The 19541-nt window shown below is 45.2% G+C and overlaps 1 protein-coding gene across 4 annotated transcripts in view; it reads right to left on the reverse strand.

Annotated features, from left to right (window-relative positions):
• Positions 1-19541, reverse strand: part of KCNS3 (potassium voltage-gated channel modifier subfamily S member 3) — a 78090-nt gene that overhangs the window by 39227 nt on the left and 19322 nt on the right. The window contains exon 1 of one of the 4 annotated variants that reach the window (XM_045286936.1): positions 19478-19522. The exons of 2 other annotated variants lie outside the window; for them this stretch is intronic. The gene's annotated coding sequence lies outside the window, so the exon portion shown is untranslated. Of the gene's footprint in view, positions 1-19248; positions 19304-19477; positions 19523-19541 lie in introns of those variants that run through there. One more of the 4 variants, XM_045286937.1, reaches the window with a different exon arrangement.

The raw sequence follows: 19541 nt of genomic DNA on the forward strand, positions 1-19541 counted from the left end.
GTCAATCCATCTCATTGAGTGTCTTCCTCTTTTTCATTGACCCTCCACTCTACCAAGCATGTGCTTCTCCAGAGACGGGTCCTTCCTGATAACATGTCCAAAATGCACCAAATGATGACTCAGCATCTTCCCAGCTAACGAACATCCCAGCTGCAGTTTTCTAAGACAGATTGGTCCTTTCTTCTAGAACTCCATTCAATAGTTTTCACCAACACCATAATCCAAATGCATGTATTCCTCTTATATTATGGATAATATCACAAGAATAGAGATCCCAGAACACTTACAGAGGCTCATATAATAGTATCCATAATTTTTATGATCTGCAGGATTCAATGCTTCGGGATAGTCAGTAAAACACAAGTAAACACTTTTCTGGTATTCTCTGCTGTCAGTCAAGAGCCATCTGACATCAGCAGCGATATCCTCCTTCTCTACCTTTAATGTATTTAAAACCAAGGATGTCACTTTGAGGACAAAGGAGTACCTGACAGAAGCCATGGTAGTTTCACTCTTCTTATAAGTGTGAGAAAACGGCACAATGAGAAAGGGAGGCCAAAGAGGAATTGATGCATTTGGATGCGCAAATGCTGTCCTTTCCCAGAGAGTGGTCCTTCCTATGACATGTCCAAAGTGCACAACATGATGACTCAACAGCCTCCCATCTAAAGAACATCCCACCTGCGGTTATTCTAAGACAGACTTGTTCACGGAAGCCACAGTGGCAGGGTGCACATTAAAGTGCCCGACTGTTAACCAAAGGGTCCGAAGTTGGGACCCACCAGCCACTGCATGGGAGAAGAGCTGTGACAGTGAGGCAGGTCTACCCTCTCCTGTAGGGTTATTATGAGGCAGAATCAACTCAATCACAATGGCTTTCTTTGTTTTGTGTTTGCTTTGGTTCTTGTTTGTTTGTTTTTGTTTTGTTTGGGGTTTGTGACCTCAGGCAAGTCACTGAAACTCTTGGAGTCTTTGTTTCCTCATTGGTAAGGCATGGATAACCAATACTGCATGCCAAATAGAACAGTTGAGAGGATAAAAAGAGAGAGAGAGAGAGAGAGTGAACTGAGCGTGAATGAAGATAAAAAACGAGATCGTGAAGAACGGTGCCTGTGGTTGTTTTTGTTAGGGGCCATGGAGATGGGTCCAACTCACAGCAACCCTACGTACAAGAGCGACGAACAATGCCCAATCCTCCACCATCCTCTCCGTTCTTTCAGGCCATTGTGTCAACCCATCTGTCCAGAGCGTCCGTTTTTCTTTGCTGTCCCTCTACTGTACCAAGCCTGATGTCTGTTTCCAGCCACTGATCTCGTCTGACAACATGTCCAAAGTGCATGAGACAAAGGTCACCACCCTCGTTTCCAAGGAGCATTCTGGTTATATTTCTTCCAAAACAGAGCTGTTTGTTCTTTTGATGGTTCAGGATACTTTCAATATTCCTCTTCAGTGTCATAAGTCCGGTACATCGAATCTTCTTCGGTCTTCTTTAGTCAATGTCCACCTTTCACCTGCATATAGGTGATTGAAAATACCAGGGTTTTGGACAGGCACACCTTAGTCCTCAAGGTAACATCCTTTCTTTTCAACCGTTTCAAAAAATCTTGTGTAGTAGATTTACCCAATCCAATACCTACTTTAAATTTTTACTGCTGCTTCTGTGAGCATTTATTGTGGATCCAAACAATACGAAATCCTAGACAAGATGTATATGTTCTCCATTTATCAAGATGTCCTACCTAGTTCTGTTGTGAGGGTTTGGGTTTTTGATAAATGTGTTGCTATCTATAGTGAAGGCTACAATCCTTGGGAGTCATCAGCAAGTGCTTGAAGTTTGCAAAGCCCTCGATCCTGAAGGGATACTACTGCAGAGTTTAAAGTCAAGAAAGGTGTGTGTCAGAGTTGCATCCTATCATCGTATGTATTCAATCTGTATGCTGAGCAAATCATCAGAGGACATGGATTATATGAAGAAGAATCCAGTGTCAGGATTGGAGGACAGTTTATTAACAACCTTTAATATGCAGGTGACACAATCTTGCTTGCTGACAATGAGGAAGACATGAAGCAACTCTGTATCTGGTATACAGTAAATGAACTATAAAATGCAAACTATCATTATTATTTTCTTATCATCCCACCTGCCACAGCCCAACTCAAACTTGGGAGCCATAACGAATTCCTTGAAGCCCCACATGCCTCGATTTCTCACAACTCTGCATCTGTGCGCATGCTTTGTCAGGCTCATAATGTCTTTCAAGACACAGCTCCAACATATTTTTGATAATAAATTCCTCATCCCAAACTACTCCTAGCCCCAAATCAGGCTTACTTCTACCCATCCAGGAGTTCTTCGCTCCCTCAGAGTGTCTAACTTACAGAACTTGCCAGAACCATTTACACTGCAGCCTCCACCACTGTATTCTGAGCTCTGCAAGGGCAAGGCTAAAAGGATATATATATTAAGAAGGAGATATATGTATATGTATATATATCCCTAATGCCCACGATGAAATTAATAAATGAATGAATTATATCAAACCAGACAGATATATCATCACATGCTATTTATGAATAAGGAAATTGAGATTCAAAATGGTTCAGTACACCGGGGAGGTGACAAGTGCAGAGGCAAAGCTCGGGTCTCCTGATGAGGCCTGTGATAAGGGAGCTCCTCACACCCATCTCCTGCTGTCCGCGAGTGCTTTGTAGCTTGTCCTTACACGCCAGGCTCATGTCCTCAAAACAAATTTTCCTTTGGCACTATCTCCCTAAGAGAATGTGGAAACAATGCAAATGACATTTTATCATCTCCCACCCTCTCTGTGAAGCAAGTGGGGGATAAAGAGCCACCTTCGACTCTCTTCTTCACATTATTATCAAGTATATGCACTCAGTCTCCTTTATAGTCTCTATTACAAAATAATGGTTCTAGAAAGTTCTCATGTAATATTTACTAAGTACCAAGAATGCCGTCAAGCACTTTACTTAGTAAATCCTTTCACTCTCTCAATAGCCCCAGGAGGTAGCTGCTCTTTTTGACTCACAGCTGAAGAAGAGGAAGCTGAGGCCACGGATGCTCCACGACATAGCCAGCCAGCAAGTGGTGGAGCTAAGACTGAAAGTCCTAAGTTAAGGACACAGCCTCTCTAACTAGCCTGCCTTAACCTGAATCCTGGTTCTCCTACTTTCTACTGACAGGTCTTGGGTAAGTGATTGAAACCTTCCTTGCTTGTCTGCTCATCTGTTTAGCTACATGCCTGAATAGACCAATAAATAGAACAACTTAATAGAAAGCAACAATAGTGCTTTCCCCAAAGAATGGTTGTAAGAGTTAAATAGGTTCATATACCTATTGAATTTTGAACAGTGTCTAGCATGTAGCATAAGTTTATATCATTTTTATTTTTATTAGGTACTTCCACAGTCCTGAGTGGTTTTTGAATAAGACCCAGAATCACAGTGTCAAGAAAGGGACACTATGTTGGGCCATTCCAGAGAGATGCAGAAGCAGCACTACCCACAGCTGCCCTGGGAAGCCCCAGGGTGGATCTGCAGGAGCCTGGTCCCCTGTGAGCTTTTCAGGGCAGCACTTGCTCCCTTTCAAGCTACTGGACATCCTCATGCCCACTGTCGGCTCCCCTTTCAAAACCCACGGACACCAAGAACACTCACCTCCAACAAGTCAATTCCAATTCATTGCAACCCAATAGGGCAGAGAAGAACAGCCCCCCTTTGGGCTTCTGAGACGTTTAAGTCGTTACAGGAGCAAACAGCCTCACCCTCTTGTAGGAGGGGTGGAGAGCTGGAGGGCTGGTCGTTTTGAGTCACTGACCTTGCAGTTAGCGCAGTTAGCAATTCAACGCACAGCCCATGACACCACCAGGGCTCCTGGTAAGTCTGGGTAGACTGGAGGTTCATAGACGAAATTCATAGACACTCATATTTTATAAGAGAGAGTTTTATATAAAGGCTAAATATACATTAAGAAAGCATCCCAACCCAGTGCTGTCCATACCCATAGGTCTGACATTAGCCCATATGTCCAACACTGATCTACAAAGTCCTCCTCAAACTCACAGAACACACGCAATGATGCCGACTGCAGGAGGAAAGTTGAATCAGTGAGCATGTAAACATCTCAGCGCTGGCAGGGGTCTCTATGCGGCTTCTCCAACACCCAGGGATGCATCAGGGTAGGTCCATGTGGTTTCTCCTCAGGGATGTCTGGCAGGAAGTGAGACTTGCCAGCTGAGGCAGAGAACTAGCTAAGGCAGCCGCACACTGGTCTGACCATCAGAGAACAAGAGACAAGACAGGCGAGTTTCACCGAACCATTTATCTCTCTGCCCTTCCATTAATCCCACATGTGTTCATTGGCCTGGTTGGCACAACAAACCTATCACAGCTCCTTAACTAAAAAGAAAGGCTATGCAATTAGTCTGTACGCTCTAATGAAGCAGTTATCAACCTGTGGGTCGCGACCCCTTTGGGGGTCACACGACACTTTCACAGGGGTTGCTCAATTCATAACAGTAGAAAATTTACAGCTATGAAGTAGCAATGAAAAGAATTTTATGGTTGGGGGGTTGCCACAACATGAACTGTATTAAAGGGCCGTGGCATTAGGAAGGTTAAGAACCACTGCTCTAAGGCCCTTGGATCTTCCCTAAATCTACCTGATTGTGGCTAATCCAGTCAATAGAAGCGCTTCCGAAGGCAATCTGCATCTTACAGACTCAATGAAATCTGAAGAATCACACCTAGAGACCAGGAGGACCCCAGGCTCTTCTGAAGGGTCTGGGAAGAGGAACCACATATGGACAAATAGGTCTGGAATACACTGCAGCGTGGTCTGCTCTCCTTGAATCACTCAAATGGCAGTGTCTCCTTGACGGACCTCCACCATGTGCCCACCACGCAGCTGTCCTGGAGCCTGTACCGGGACATCTTCAGCACTTCCCATCCCACCAAGACAGCGTACAAACAGGGAGCAGCAATTGCCCAAAGGAAACTAAGGGATTCATGAACACAAGGCAAATGTGTGGCCCAGAATTCCTCTAAATCCCGTTAGTGAATTCTCTGTTCTAGGCATTAAAAATAAAAAAAAATCACAACTTGAGGCGAGTAAGACGTGGAGGAAGGATGACATAACTGACTGTCTCCTGGTGTGATTTGGACCCACTGGGGAGGGGTGCTATCTCATCCAGGGCGTCCAGTCTAATTCTTGGCGTCTGAAATTCCTTAGGCTTCTCACTGCCCTCAAGTTGTGCGTGAGCTATATAAACTCAAAGCAGTGCCAAGCATCAGCATTTTTTGATGACTCCTCATGATTTTCAGGAAAAGAACCTAAATGCATCAGGACATAGCACAACAACATCCCTGCCCACTTCTCTGGCCTCACCATCCATTGTGGAGCCTGCTCCAGCTGTCAAAGTAGTTCTGATCCCCAACCTTGTCATACATGTCCCAGGGAGGTCCAAACGGACTACACTCAACTAATAATCTAAAAGTTGACCATTCAAATCCACCTGGTATCCTGGCAACCTGCTTACATAAAAGTTATAGCCAAGAGATGATCGCCCTTCAGAGCAGTTCTACACTGAAACACATGGGCCCTGTGAGTCAGTCAACTACTAGTTTGGGTTGGTGTGAACTTTGCTAGACACTCTTCCTTCCGACCCTCATAGATGCTGCTCTCTCTGCTTAGAGTGGTCTTTTCCCTTCTGATCCTATTGTTCCTGCTGGGTCTTTAAGAAGGAAGCTCAGATATCACCTTTCCTAGGATTTTTTCCTGAGTTGCCCCTGGATAAGAGCAAGCGAGTGAGCAAGAAAGCACGTACACACACACACAGCCAATAGGCACCTTCCTTTTATGCCTGCAAAATTCCCTACCTCCCTAGCTTCGTATTGTTGCTTTGCTTACCACACCGAACCCCAGTTCTTTATTTCAACTCTATACCAAGGATTATCTCTTATTCTGAATGCCCCATGCTGATACACAGTAGGAAGCAGAAGTTATCCCGTAAAAACATGCATAGCTGTGTTTTGCGTAGGGAAAAGACAAGGGTTTTCCTGTTCAGAGTTGGCTGGAGGAGCCTGCCTGGTAGGCTTGCCTTCCCTGGGGGCCCCAGGGCATGGTGATGACAACTGTGACAATACCATTTGTCCCTGAGCCCAGACTGCTGAGCATCTAACATGCTATGGCACACGAATTTTTGAAAAGTGGTTATTGCTGCTCCAAGTAACAGAGTGATTTTTGCCAAATCATAAATCAGCATATTTCTATCGAAATTCTCAGACAACCGAGTATCTATTGCTGCAGCTAATTGCCCTAGTGATTATTTTATACAGTAGTGGAGCGGGGACATAGGCAGGGGGGTGATGGAAAGGTTTTACTTAAGTCTTTACTTAAAAATTGTAATACTGCTTAATATGATTGAACTATGGAATGAAAGGATATATGTATTAACTCCCAATTTTATTTTTAAAAATTATAATGAAATAAATACAATGCTTTGTGTAGCATATAAAAGTTCCTGGGTATCACAAATGGTTAGATAGTAAACTACTAAGCAAACGTATGGAAGTTTGAACCCACCCGGAGGCATTTCAAAAGAAAGGCCCAGAAATCTGCTTGCGAACAAGTGACCCAGCATTGAAGCCCAGGGCAGGCACTTCACTTTGCAATACATGGGCTCGCCATAAATCATGATCCCATGGAAGCTGTTGATTTCTCTTGTTTGTTTCTTTTCGTGTAGTATACAATCCATTATTTGGATGATATGACAAAGCCCCCTTTAATGCTTCATTAAACATCCACGAATCCAGCCCAGAAAGATTTTTAAATTCCTCGCCTGAGCCTGGAACTATCTGCTATGACTAGCATTATAGGGGTAAGTCAAGAAATATTGCTAGTAGGATTCCCATTCATACGTGCGTAAGTTTACTCCTAACAAAGTGCAATTAAGCACATCTCTGAGATCACCAGATGACGGCAAATAAGTTTTCTCAGTAATACATTTGTCCTAATCTCAGTAGAGCACCTTCCAGGAAAAAAAAGGGGACATGTTTGGTGCCAGGAATAAACAATGTGGAGGTCTATCTAAGCGAATATCAATGTTGAGACAAAACCCCAGTGGCCATCTTCCCAAAGCATGGAAGCTTTGAAACCAGATTACAGGAAGGATGCCCCATATAACACAACCATTTTTAGACAGATCACGCATTTTAAGGTAGGTCAACAAGAAGAAGGGCTCAGAGATAAGCCGAGAGAGAGGCGAGACTGCCAACCCTGCTGAAAGAAGAAACTTTGTGAAATCCACAACGGGGTGGAAGGAGACCATAGAATTACTATTGCTGGGACAGCGACTGAAGTTCGGCTCTCCCATGGATTGGCACGCTCCATTGTAAGTGAGCCTCTGGACCACAACAAGCTTTCGGCTCCAGATGTCAAAAGATTGGCTGACTCAAAGAGCTGATTTTCCCATCAGTCTTTTAAGCAAGATCCAAGCTAACAAAGATGATTTATAAAACAAATCTTAAGCTGGGATGAGTTTTGGATTTCATAATACAATCCAGAGAACACGGTCCAATCAAAACAGTAGCTTCCAAGGAGAACCACTGAGCCAGACAAGTCAACTCTGAAGTTACAGAGACTGTTTCTTGGGACTCCACCAGCGTTGTCTCGATAGAGAATCTTAAAGGTCTCAGGACAATCCTGGGGACTTATTAGGAATAGGGTTTCAGAACATGGAAAACTGCACTGGTAAGAAACAAGCCAGCAAAGTTACTTCAAGGAATTGTTTTCCATCCTGACAATGCACCTGCTTCTTCTATGATGGGGACCCTTACCCCATCCACCCTACTGCCTGGATCTTTCCCCAACAGGCTTCTTTTTGTACCAATATTTAAAGAACATTGAAAAGGAATAAGATTTAAGTCCTCAAAGAGGCCCAAACTGCTGTATACATCAAAGAGCACAGGTTTCTTTCCAGGAAGGGTTACAAAAATGGAAAAAGGAACTTCAGAAGCATATAGAATATGAAGGATACATCAAGGAACAACAGCTTCAGGTTTTGATTTATTAAATAAAGGTTTCTATGACTTTGTAGCAATACGTTTTGACTTACCCTTATGTACTACAACAATAAGAACATATATAGAGATCTAGAGACAGATAGAAAGATGATAAATAGATATAAAACAATGAGATTCCTCAGGAATGACAGTTGAAAAGTTTTCCATTTGACTTATTAAAATTAATTTTCATACCCCTCCTTTCTACAGTACAAGGAAGAGAAGGTGGTATAGAGCTGGAACAACAAGATCTGCTGGTGAACACTCACACTCTCCACCCAGCACACAGTCACATCTGCCAACTCAGGAGCAGGCTTTGGGAGACAGTGTTGAGCATCCTCTAGGGACTGGGCCAGTCTTTCCTCCTGAGACGGTGGCAGACACTCCTCACTCCATAGTGACTACAGCACATGCTGGAAAAAGATAAATGAACTTCCTCCTGCCTGAAGTAAAACATGGGTCTCCTTGACCTGGTGTCCATACACTCCCCTTTTCTGTAAGTTGCCTTCTCAAAGTAGTTTAGTGACGAACACTCCCCATCATTCTACACTCAGTCTGGGTTCTCTCGGAGACAGTTAACCACTGGATGGTGCCAACAGGGTTTGGGGGTTGGATGGCTGGTGTAAGTTTGTTACTGTAAACTCAGAAAAAAAAAAGAAATAATGCAGTACTTTTTTGTGCATTAACTCCTTTATGTCTACTGATGTCAACTCAGCCAAACAGTTCCCAGCAATGAGCACTGTCTTCCTCTTGGCTGTGTGTCTGTGTGTATGAGTGTGTGGAGCAAGTGTGTGGCCCTATTCTTAAGGGAGGGAACCTCACATCATCCCTGCAACACCAGACAGTCCTTGATTCAACTAGTGAAACTATCTACCACTCCAGTATGATTTAAATCAACTTGCGTGAGCCAGTCTGAAGCCTAACCCCCGTGTCTAACGCTTAAATGGGAAGAGTTCCCGAGTTGTTCCCATTAAGTGAAGGGTTGTAAAACGCAGTGTACCTATTTGCTCTTAACTTTGTTGATGTGAGTCATAAGAAAGGCAGGTTAAAGAAACAACTAAAAGCAAGCCCATTAGAGTTTCCGGCCACCTTACATAAGGACGCAACTGCACCCTTTTATTTCAAAGCTCCACACACAAGATGTTAGATGAAAAGAAATGTGTGCTGCAGTTTCCAAGCTTCAAGCATGTAGGAAGGAGACAGGAAAATAAACCTCAGTGCTTATCACCAAAAAGATGCACTCCACTGACGTGCTCTCTAGTAAGATAAAATCCAGAGAAATGGCTTAAAAGGAACCACTCTCAAGTATCGAGTGAACCTTCATGGGAGTCTTAGTTTCACATTTCACAGTAGCCAAATGGTAGAACTTGTCATCTAAAGAGATGTTAATGTGTTCTGGGGACCTCAGTAACTTTATAGTTTGTGCAAAAATGGATAGGTATTCAGACACTGCCATACAATCGCACTTTCCAATTCGTCCAGGAGACCAGCTCGCCAATAGAGACTGGACTCTGAAACAAAACCTCAGGCTGACTTTGGGCCAGGTAACTTAACATTTCCAAGGGGGCCGGGGGGAGTGGGGGGTTGATGATGGTACCACATCATAGCAGTGGTCTTATGATAGCACCGCATTTAGAAACCAGGATATTTAAAACACCCACAAGAAAAGTAATGCCCAAATATGATTTATTGCACTCAAAGTCAAGAATGCTGAAATAACCTTGCCAAAACCCAGACACTGCTCTTGATCCAAAATTACAAACCACAGTCTTTAACCACAGAAGTCTCCCACTTCATGGACCAATTAAATTCTTTCCCTCAAGTAAATCAGAGGAAAGGCTTTCAGGTTGACCTTGGCAGGGAATCACTGTGTAGGAAAGCCAAACCAGTCCAGAGGATAATAAAAGTTTCCAAAGTCATCATGCCCAAATCTAAAGATTTAATCTGCTGGCATTATTTTATCTCAACATACTACTTACTTGCCAGGATATAAATCTACATTCCCAAAATATGAGAGTAAGTCAAAAGTATTTCTGCTAAGGAAGGAGCCCTGGTGGCCTAGCGAGCTATGCACTGAAATTCTTGCCACAAGGTCAGCAGTTTGAACACAACAGCGCATCCAAGGGAGAAAAGATAAGACTGCCTATTCCCCTAAAGAGCTAGTCTTCCCTAATCTAAGAAAAATTAGTTCTTATAACATGGCCCTACCTGATACTTGCTGTTAGGAAGAGATCACGAATATATGCTACAGCAAAGTGTAGTGAAGAAATCAGACGGTGCCCGGCTATCAGGAAGAATAGCATCTAGGGTCTTAAAGGCTTACCTTCAAATAAGGAGCCACCTAAGTGTGGCATCAACTAAGTCCACGTGGAAAAAGCAACTCGCCTGTGTGATCAAGTCGATTCTGGCCCACAGTGACCCTATTTGCCAGAGCAGCACCCCCTGTATGGGTTTCCGAGACTGTAAATATTTGTGGGAGCAAAAAGCCTCATCTTTCTCACTTCTCCTAAAGCAGGCACTCTATATTCATGTTTCTAGCCTCCTGAACTGTGAGAAAATAAGTTTCTGTTTATTAAAGTCACCCCTGTAGTATTTCTGTGACAGTGGCACTAGAGGACCTGAGACAGGACCCTACAACTATCTGTCGTTTTGCTCCCTTTTACAGCCAAAGGACACTATGGAAAGACTCTTCCATGCCTCCCAGTAGCTTTTCGGCCCAGTTCAAGCTGCCTTGGGGTCACATTTTCCCACAAGTCTCCTAACTAAGCTCTCGATATCCACGCTTGCATCTCCAATATCTGTTTGTCCTCTCTTCCTCTTCTTCTATTCTTGCCCAATGTATTCTTGACCACTTGGGCAATCTTGCATGAATACACCAACCATTGGTGTGTGACCTCCCTGCTAAGAAACCATTCATTCCTTCTCCTAGCCTTATAAACTATAAGACCCTTAAGGCCATCGGTTGCCTTAGAATCTTCTCCAGGCAACCCCAAGTGTGTCAGAAGAACTGGGCTCTGTGGGGTTTTTAACGGCTGCCTTTTGAAAAGTACTTTTGCTGACCTTTCTACCAAGGAACTTCTGGGTGATCTCAAGCTGCCAAATTTCAATCCACAGCCAGCCACAATGTAAGATTCCCTCAAGGCATGGCATGATCTGGACTCCCAATCTCCTCTTCGCCATCTCACCTCTGTTGTCCAGATTTTCCATTCCTCCGATGTTTAATGCTCATGCCCACTTTATAATACTCCTGCTGTTATTTCCTCAATTCTCTTTCCCTTATGCTTCACATGAACTTCTACCCCTCAATATGAAATGGCTCTTCCTCTGAAAGTCTTCCCTGAGCCACCAATCTAAACTGTTACCTCTCCTTGTTACTCTCGCTAGTGAAAACTTGCAGAGCACTTACCACTAAAGGTTTTGCACTTGCTTAATATCTGCCTCCCCAACCATCTCCTACCCCATACCTGTTTCCTCTACCATGATAAGCCCAGCATCTAACATAGAGGATATGTACTTAAGTACTCCCATACTCACTGAATGAATGTGTGCACATGTTCCCATAGGTAGACATCAGCTTTATAACTACCTAAGTTAATCATTCAGTCAGCATTGGTGAGCACTCAGCCGTTAGATGTTCATTTGACTCAGCAGATTAGTAGGCAAGATGCCCATTCACTCAGGGCTTCAACAAGGCCACAGAAGCCAGCTGGTAACAAAAATATACTGCTTAGCTCCCACATGATTGGCTAAATGCAGGTGGGGTCTTCATCATCCAACACATGCACAATTAAAGATAATTTTTATAGGATATCTATTCTAAGCAAACCATGGTCAGAGGCTAGGCAGCAGGATTCCAAAAAGCATCTCACTACTGCCCTGTCCACCAAAAAAAAGTTACAACCTTATCTAGTGGCTCTGTTCAGCTTCTCTAAAAAGTATCTAAGGCTCCTGGGTGGTAAAAGCCATTGGTGAGCAGCTGCTAACTGAAATGCTGGCATTTTGAAAGCAACTCTGTAGAAGAAAAGTCTGTCCATTTGCTTCCGTAAAGATTACAGCCAACGGGATAAACAATCTGGAGGAGAAAACAATGGGATGGACAGTTCCGGGGGACATGGGAGAGAGGGAGGTGGGGGAAAGGAAGTGGGTGCTAACAATCCCAGGGACAAGGGAACAACAAGTGATCCAAAATCAATGGTGAGGAGGAGGCCTGGTAGGGCTTGATCAAGGAAATCACTGAAATCAAAATGAAGGTGGGACAAGAGAAAAGTAAAAGAAAATAGAGGAAGGAACTAGGAGGCATAGGGCACTTATAGAGGTCTAAGTACAGGCATGTACATATGAAAATATATTTACATATGACGGTGTGGAAATAGATCTATGTGCATATATCTATAGGTTTAGTATTAAGGTAAAAAAGCCCCCAATAAGATTATTTTTAAAAAAAGAAAGAAAGAAAGATTACAGCCAAGAGAATCTGCATAGTAGTGCTACTCTGTAACGTGCAGGTCGCTGTAAGCTAAAAGCAACTTGATGGCAACAGATTTGGTTTAGACCAAAGTGTTTATTTTTTTACAAGGGCTTGATGTGTGTGTGCTGTGAAATTCCAAAACATGACCTAGAGAAATGGTCAAGGAATATTGAAAAAAACAGACAAAAATCACTGCCATCGAGTCAATTCTGACCCACAGTGACCTCATAGAACAGCGCAGAACTGTCCCTGGGGGTTTCTGAGCTGATAAATCGTCACAAGAAAGCCTCCTCCTCCTCCCTTGAAGTAGCTAATGCGTCCGAACTGTTGACTTTGGAATGAGCAGACTGTCACATAGTCCATTATGCCACCAGTGCTGTAGATAAAGGAATACAGGGAACACATTTCTTCTAAAATAGCTTCACCATTGTGTTTGTTGTACATTCCAATTTGTTATGGCGTTCATCACCATCATCAGGATTTCTCTCCAGGCTTCATGCCTTCTTTGCGGTGCCTACAAAAGGCTCTCTAAGAAAAACTACTCTTTCTTCTCCAGCTGCACCAAAGGAGCACTCAGACCCCCTGCATAACGAGAGCAGCAGACAAATGGCAGCTTCAAGGTGAACCCAAGGACCTCTGAGAACTTCCTCATCTCAGGGATCTCTCCTTCACTGAGCAGCCCGGCACCAGAAAAACAGGAGCCATATAGGACTTGAACTTAGAAGACCGTGGCTTTGGCAGCATCTGAGGCTTACTGCACCGTCCTTGTTGAATCTGCAGCCTGGGCTTCCTGGCTTCTGCCCTGCCTATCTTATGCAACTGCTACAAAGGCTGAAAAGAAAGAAGTCCTGTGGAAGTTTCTGTAAATTATATTGGGTTTTACAAACATGGCAAGAGTCCTCATGATATGTATCAGGATTTTAAAATCTAGTGAAGAAGATATCGGGCAAAACTGGCTTGAGGGTGGGAGGCCGTACCTGAGTTCCTCCGGTTTCCTTATCACCACAAGGCCAGGGTCAGATATGCCTCCAACCTCCATCCTTTTTTTTAACTCATTTTATTGGGGGCCCGTACAACTCTTATCGCAATCCATACATACATCCATTGTGTCAAGCACATTTGTACATTTGTTGCCATCATCATTTTCAAAACATTTTCTTTTTACTTGAGCCCTAGGTATCAGCTCATCATTTTTCCCCTCCCTCCCCCACCCTTCCTCCCTTATGATCCCTTGATAATTTATAAATTATTATTATTTTTTCATGTCTTATACTAACCAGTGTCTCCCTTCACCCATTTTTCTGTTGTCTGTCCTCCCTGGGAGAGGGCTTTATGTAGATAGTTTTGTTCAGTTCCCCCTTTCTCCCCACACCTTCCCCTTCCCCTCCTGGTATCACTACTCTCAATATTGGCCCTGAGGGGTTTATCTGTCCTGGATTCCCTGTGTTTCCAGATATATCTGTATCTATGTACATCCTCTGGTCTAGCCAGATTTGTAAGGCAGAATTGGGATTATGATATTCAGGGGCGCGGGATGGAAGCATTAAAGAACTAGAGGAAATTTGTATGTCTCCATGGTACTGTACTGCACCCTGACTGGCTCGTCTCTTCCTTGTGACCCTTCTATAAGGGTTGTCCACTTGTCTACAAATGGGCTTTGGGTCTCCACTCCACACTCCCCCTCATTCACAATATGATTTTTTGTTCTGAGTCTTAGGTGCCTGATACCAGGTCCTATCAATACCTCGTGATCACAGCTGGTATACTTCTTCCATGTGGATTTTGTTGCTTCTCGGCTAGATGGCCGCTTGTTTATTTTCAAGCCTTTAAGACCCCAGACGCTATGTCTTTTGATGACCAGGCACCATCAGCTTTCTTCACTACATTTACTTATGCACCCATTTTGTCTTCAGTGATCGTGGTGGGAAAGTGAGCATCATGGAATGCCAGATTATTAGAACAAGTGTTCTTGCATTGAGGGAGGACTTGAGTAGAGGCCCAATCAACTATTCTGCCCACAGCACTCCTCTGCTGAGTTCAAGAATTTGTTGCAATAGCTACACAGGACTCACTGACAACACTCATAATTAGAAACAAGTTTTTTAAAGGAGTTAACAGGTCACTGAAAGCCAGGATTAGTAAACAGTGGTCCACAGCAACACCTCTCTTCAGTCAGCAGCCAGGCCTCTCTGCAGTCCTCGGCCTCTCAGCTATGTGATCTCTTGGCTTTTGCCTCTTCCATCAGAAAGCCAAATTCTGCCTCTGTCTCATGATCTCAGGGCTGCTCCTCTTTTCTGTCTCATAGTCTCCTTACCTCGGCTTTTGGTGCATCTGGTCTTGGCCATCACCATGTAGGACAAAAATGTAAAATATACTCCATTTCTATGGCTCCTGGGATTTCTCTCTGTTCCTGCCAAGACTGTTTAGCCTGTACTAGGGGAGGGGCAACTAACACTCACTAACCCTGCCTACCAGTGTTATATTTGCCCTATCTGCATAGTCCCACTCAAATCATTTGCTGGGAGTTACAGAGACAGGGATAGAAGAGTCCTATTAACAAATGTCACTCTACCACACCTGGTATTGCAGGGGTTGAAGCACTTGGCTGCTACCCACAATCAAAAGGCTTTGGGTAAATGCACTCTGCACTGAGGCTACCAGCTGCTCCATGGGAGAAAGATGGGACAGTCCGCTCCAGGGAAGATTTCAGCCTTGAAATGCCTGCGGGATCCTTCTACTGAATCCTACAGGTTTCACAGACATAGGAATCAATTTGACAGTCTTAATTTGGGTTTTTTGGTTTAAAATATTCAGTATCTCATATGCTGTTCGGTTGGTGCTTTTAACTTGAGTCTTCAGCTCCACTTTAAAGTCAAGACCAGACTCTGCCTGCCTTCAATGCCAGGGCAGGGCACGTGACACCCCCACAATAAATACATGTGGGTTGGTTACTATTGAACTCAGGTGATGGATTTCATCCAGAATGAGAAGAATTCTCTGGTGTTTCTCTGAGTTGCTGACATTGATCAGAAGCATAGTTTCTGGAAATGGCCGTAATGCTTGCCTGGTCCATAATCTTTATTTTCTGTCTCCATTTTCCCCAATCAGCTCGGCAGAATAACGCCACTGGAAAACAGACTGTTTTGGCAAAGGCAAAGAGAACATTTTTCTAGTGCAGTCTCTGTGGCTCCTTTTAAGGCCGAGGACCCTGGGCCCAAAAGTCATTTGGTAACCACAAGCCATTTAACTTTGACCATTTAACAAAGTCAGTCTGAATGGCTACTAAATGCAGGGCCCTACTGGGGCAGGAAGGATAAATAAGGACCGAGTTTTGCCAGGTCTCTGAAGTTCCTGTCTTCACCTGTTCCTGTCTGTGTGACCTTGCACAAGTTCCTCAGTTTGTTGAATTTTGCTCCTCTAAGTTGGAGGTACAGAATTCATCTTGTAAAGCTATCATTAGGGTGAAATACACTAATATACATAGAGAGTTTAGCACAGTGCTTCAACAAAGGTCACAGTAAATAGTACACTGCTATAGCCTGATACCGCCACCATCATGTCTCCAATCTGCTAGTTTGTTGGACTGTGGTGGCTTGTAGATAGCTACAATGCTGGAAATGATGCCACTGGTATCTCATAGGCGAGCAGGGTCCCACCTCACAGAAGGATTTGCATGGAACTTCCAAACTATAGGGTCACTATGAGATGGAATGGACTTCGTGGCAATAGGTTTGGTTTTCCAAACTACATAGACCAGGAAGAAAGGCTTGGCAGTCAGTCAATGAAAATCCTATGGATCGCAGCAGACTATTGTCCAAAAGAGCACCAGAAGAGGAGCCCCCTAGGTTGAAAGGCACTCAAAATGCAGTGGCCACAGCAATGGACTTGAGACTATCAAAGGTCATGAAGATGGCACAGGCCTGGGCAGCATTTCATGGGATCCCTGGGAGTCACAGCCTAGTCAACAGCAACCAAACAATAACAATAACCCTGTAGCCAAACAGGCTGAGACCCACAGAAGCCATGTAGGTAACTTATATGAAGTCAAGGAGTCAGAAGGAGGCAGAATCACAGCTGAAGGCCAGCTCCCCATAACCTAGTATGTTCTCTGCCACAACTCCTTGTAGGCATTTTGCATAAGTGAGCACCCTACCATCCTGAAATCTGATGAGCAAGAATAATATTCATATCTGCCTTACACACCACTTTGACCTTCCCTAAATGGCTGTCCTTCCCTGATCACATGCAGACCTCTAGCCAGGAGGCCAGCAGGCCAGCGGAAGCATCACCCAGCCCAACTATTGCTGACTCTATCAACAATCCTTTGAAAGGCACGTGCCACATTTCCTCGTGGGTTGTTGTGATGATTCAATGAGATCATGCCTTAAAGAGTGCCAATCAGAGCACCTGACATCATATGCAGCCAAGAAGTAGTATCTATTATTGGAGGGGGAAAATTAATCAGAGAAAATGAAAATGCTGGGGTTCCCACTCCCTCACAGCTGACACATTCTGGAACCCAGGACGCAAATGGCAACGGCAGGTCAGGTTGGGATCCATCGGAAACAAATGGACACAGAGTCTGCGTAAAAGGACAATTAAGGACAGAGTTCGCTGATGACAGAGGAGGTAGCTGGAGTTCCTACAGTCTCCTTAGAACACTTACAGTTCTGGATTAAGAATTTCCAAGTATTGCCAGTTTCTCATTCTGAAATAAAAAATTATGCATGCTGAGCAATGAATACAGCATCAGGATTGGAGGAAGGTCTATTAACAACCTGTGAATATGCAGAACAGCACAACCTTGCTGGCCAAACGAAAGCAGTTGTTGACGAAGATGGAGGATTACAACCTTATGTGGATATCGATTGCCATTCAATGTCAAGAAAGCCAAAATCTTCAACAGAGTCAATTGATAACATGATGACAAATGGAGAAAAGATTGAAGTGGTCAAGGATTTCCTCGTGCTTGGATCCACAATCAATGCTCATGGAAGCAACAGCCAAGAAATCAAACAATGTATTGCATTGGACAAATCTGCTGCACAAGCCTTCTGTAACGTGTTCAAGAGAAAAGATATCACTTTGAAAACAAACTTGTGCCTGATCCAAGACGTGATATTTTCCATCACAACGCAAATGAAAGTTGGAGGATGAGTAAGACCAAAGATGATTATGTTTGGATTGTGGTGTTGGCAAAGAATAATGAAAGTACCCTTCAATTCCAGAAGAACAAACAACTCTCTCTGGAAGAGGTACCACCAGAAAGCTCCTTAGAAGTGAGGCTGATGAGGCTTGATCTCAGGTACTTTAGCCATGTTCTCGAGAGAGGATCGGTCTCTGGAAAAGGGCATCCTGCTTGCTTGGTAAAGTTAGAGGGGCAACAAAAAAGAGCAGAACCTTCAGAGATGGATTGACACAGTGGCTGCAACAGTGAGCTCAAACAACAATTGTGAGGATTTGGGAGGGGCCCAAAGTTGAGAAGTGTTCCTTTCTATTGTATAAGGGGTCCCAAGATGCCAAAGCGCCTCAGGGTCACCTAACAAAACAACCACAAACTTTACAGCAAGTTTATCAAAGAAGCAATTCTGCACCCCTTCTAGCCGATGTACTGGAGCATTTGCCTTTGCCAAGGGGACAGGTGCTCAGAAAAATGCCTGTTATCTGTTCACCTGGGCAGGTATTTGCAGGGAATCTAAAAAGGACAACCAAGTATAGTCTATATGGTTCTAAGTGAATGGTTATGCAAATCACGTACGCAAATACTTGGGAAAGGACTGAGGAGGTTACTGATCTGGTTTCTCCACCTGCCTCACTCTCTTTAGAGGGTAATCCGGAAGATTACCACCAAGAGCTCCAGCCAATGCTCCTGAGAACCAGAGAGGTATCAGCCTCTTCTCTCCACACGCACAGCCAAGCGACCTTCAACCACGGTCCCTGCCGGGTCATCCTTGCAGCGTGCAGGTGGAGTTGTTTGCTGTCCTCTGCCGCCTGGCCGCCAGAATTAGGCTTGGAATTGGGAGCTCGACCTTGGCCAGCCTAGAAGACACCAAGTACTGAAAGAAGCTAGCTCGCCCTTTTCTGAAAGGGACGAGGGGGGACGGAGGAGGCGAGGGGCTGCAGAATAAGCCCTGCAATGCGAAAGCACTCGGCTCAGCTCCCCGAGACGACAGCCGGCAAGTCTGGCTTGCTCTGCCGCCTCTTCAGCCCAAGAAGCCTGGCATGCACCCTGGTGGTCCCGGGAAAGAGAGTTCCCATGCCCGGAGCTCCTGCCCGCCACCCCCCACCACCACCACTAATCCACTGCGGGCGACTGGATGCCAGCCTTTCAAGGCCTCTCCGCCACCTCCACCCAGAGCGCGCTGGCTGTCCCTAGGCGCCCGCTGCACCAGGTAAGGGCCCTGGGTGCGCTCCTCCTGGCAACTGTCGCGGGACTCTAAGGACGCGGTGGAGGGGCAAAAGGGAGGGAGGCGGAGCATGCGGCCAGGGAAGCGCTCACGCGCGCCAGGAAAGCGCCCCCTCTCTAGGAAGAGAAGGTAGGGCTTCCCGGCCACGGGAACGCCCCGGGGAAGCCCCGAGCTATCCAGCTAGTTCACGGGTTTGCCCGCTCCGGTGGTTCTTCCTCCCGCCCTACACCCCAAACTTCTCCCCGGAAAGCTAACCCTAAGCCCCCGCCACTTGGCTTGTCCAGAGCCGCAGACCTGGTCTCATGCTTCCGCGGCACCAGCAACAGGCTGAGGGAGCCCTGGCGCCCCGGCGCCCCCGGGGACGGAAAGTCCCCCGCAGGCGTCCTCCTCTGGCACCTGGCACCCCGACTTCGCTAGCGGGAGAGATTGAGGTGGCCCCCGGCGGGGACGCTGCGGTAAAGTTGCGGGGATCTGGCGGAGAAGTGTGCGGGCCGCTCGGGGAGGTGGAGACGGAAGCGGGTACCTGCGGGAGTCCGGGCGCGTCTGGCTCCCCGCGCTGCAGGGATCCGGCCTGGCCGCCGCGGCGG

Source organism: Echinops telfairi, unplaced genomic scaffold (assembly GCF_000313985.2).
Source record: "Echinops telfairi isolate 266 unplaced genomic scaffold, ASM31398v2 ScPeMD7_9;HRSCAF=40, whole genome shotgun sequence".
Classification (NCBI taxonomy): Eukaryota; Metazoa; Chordata; class Mammalia; order Afrosoricida; family Tenrecidae; genus Echinops; species Echinops telfairi.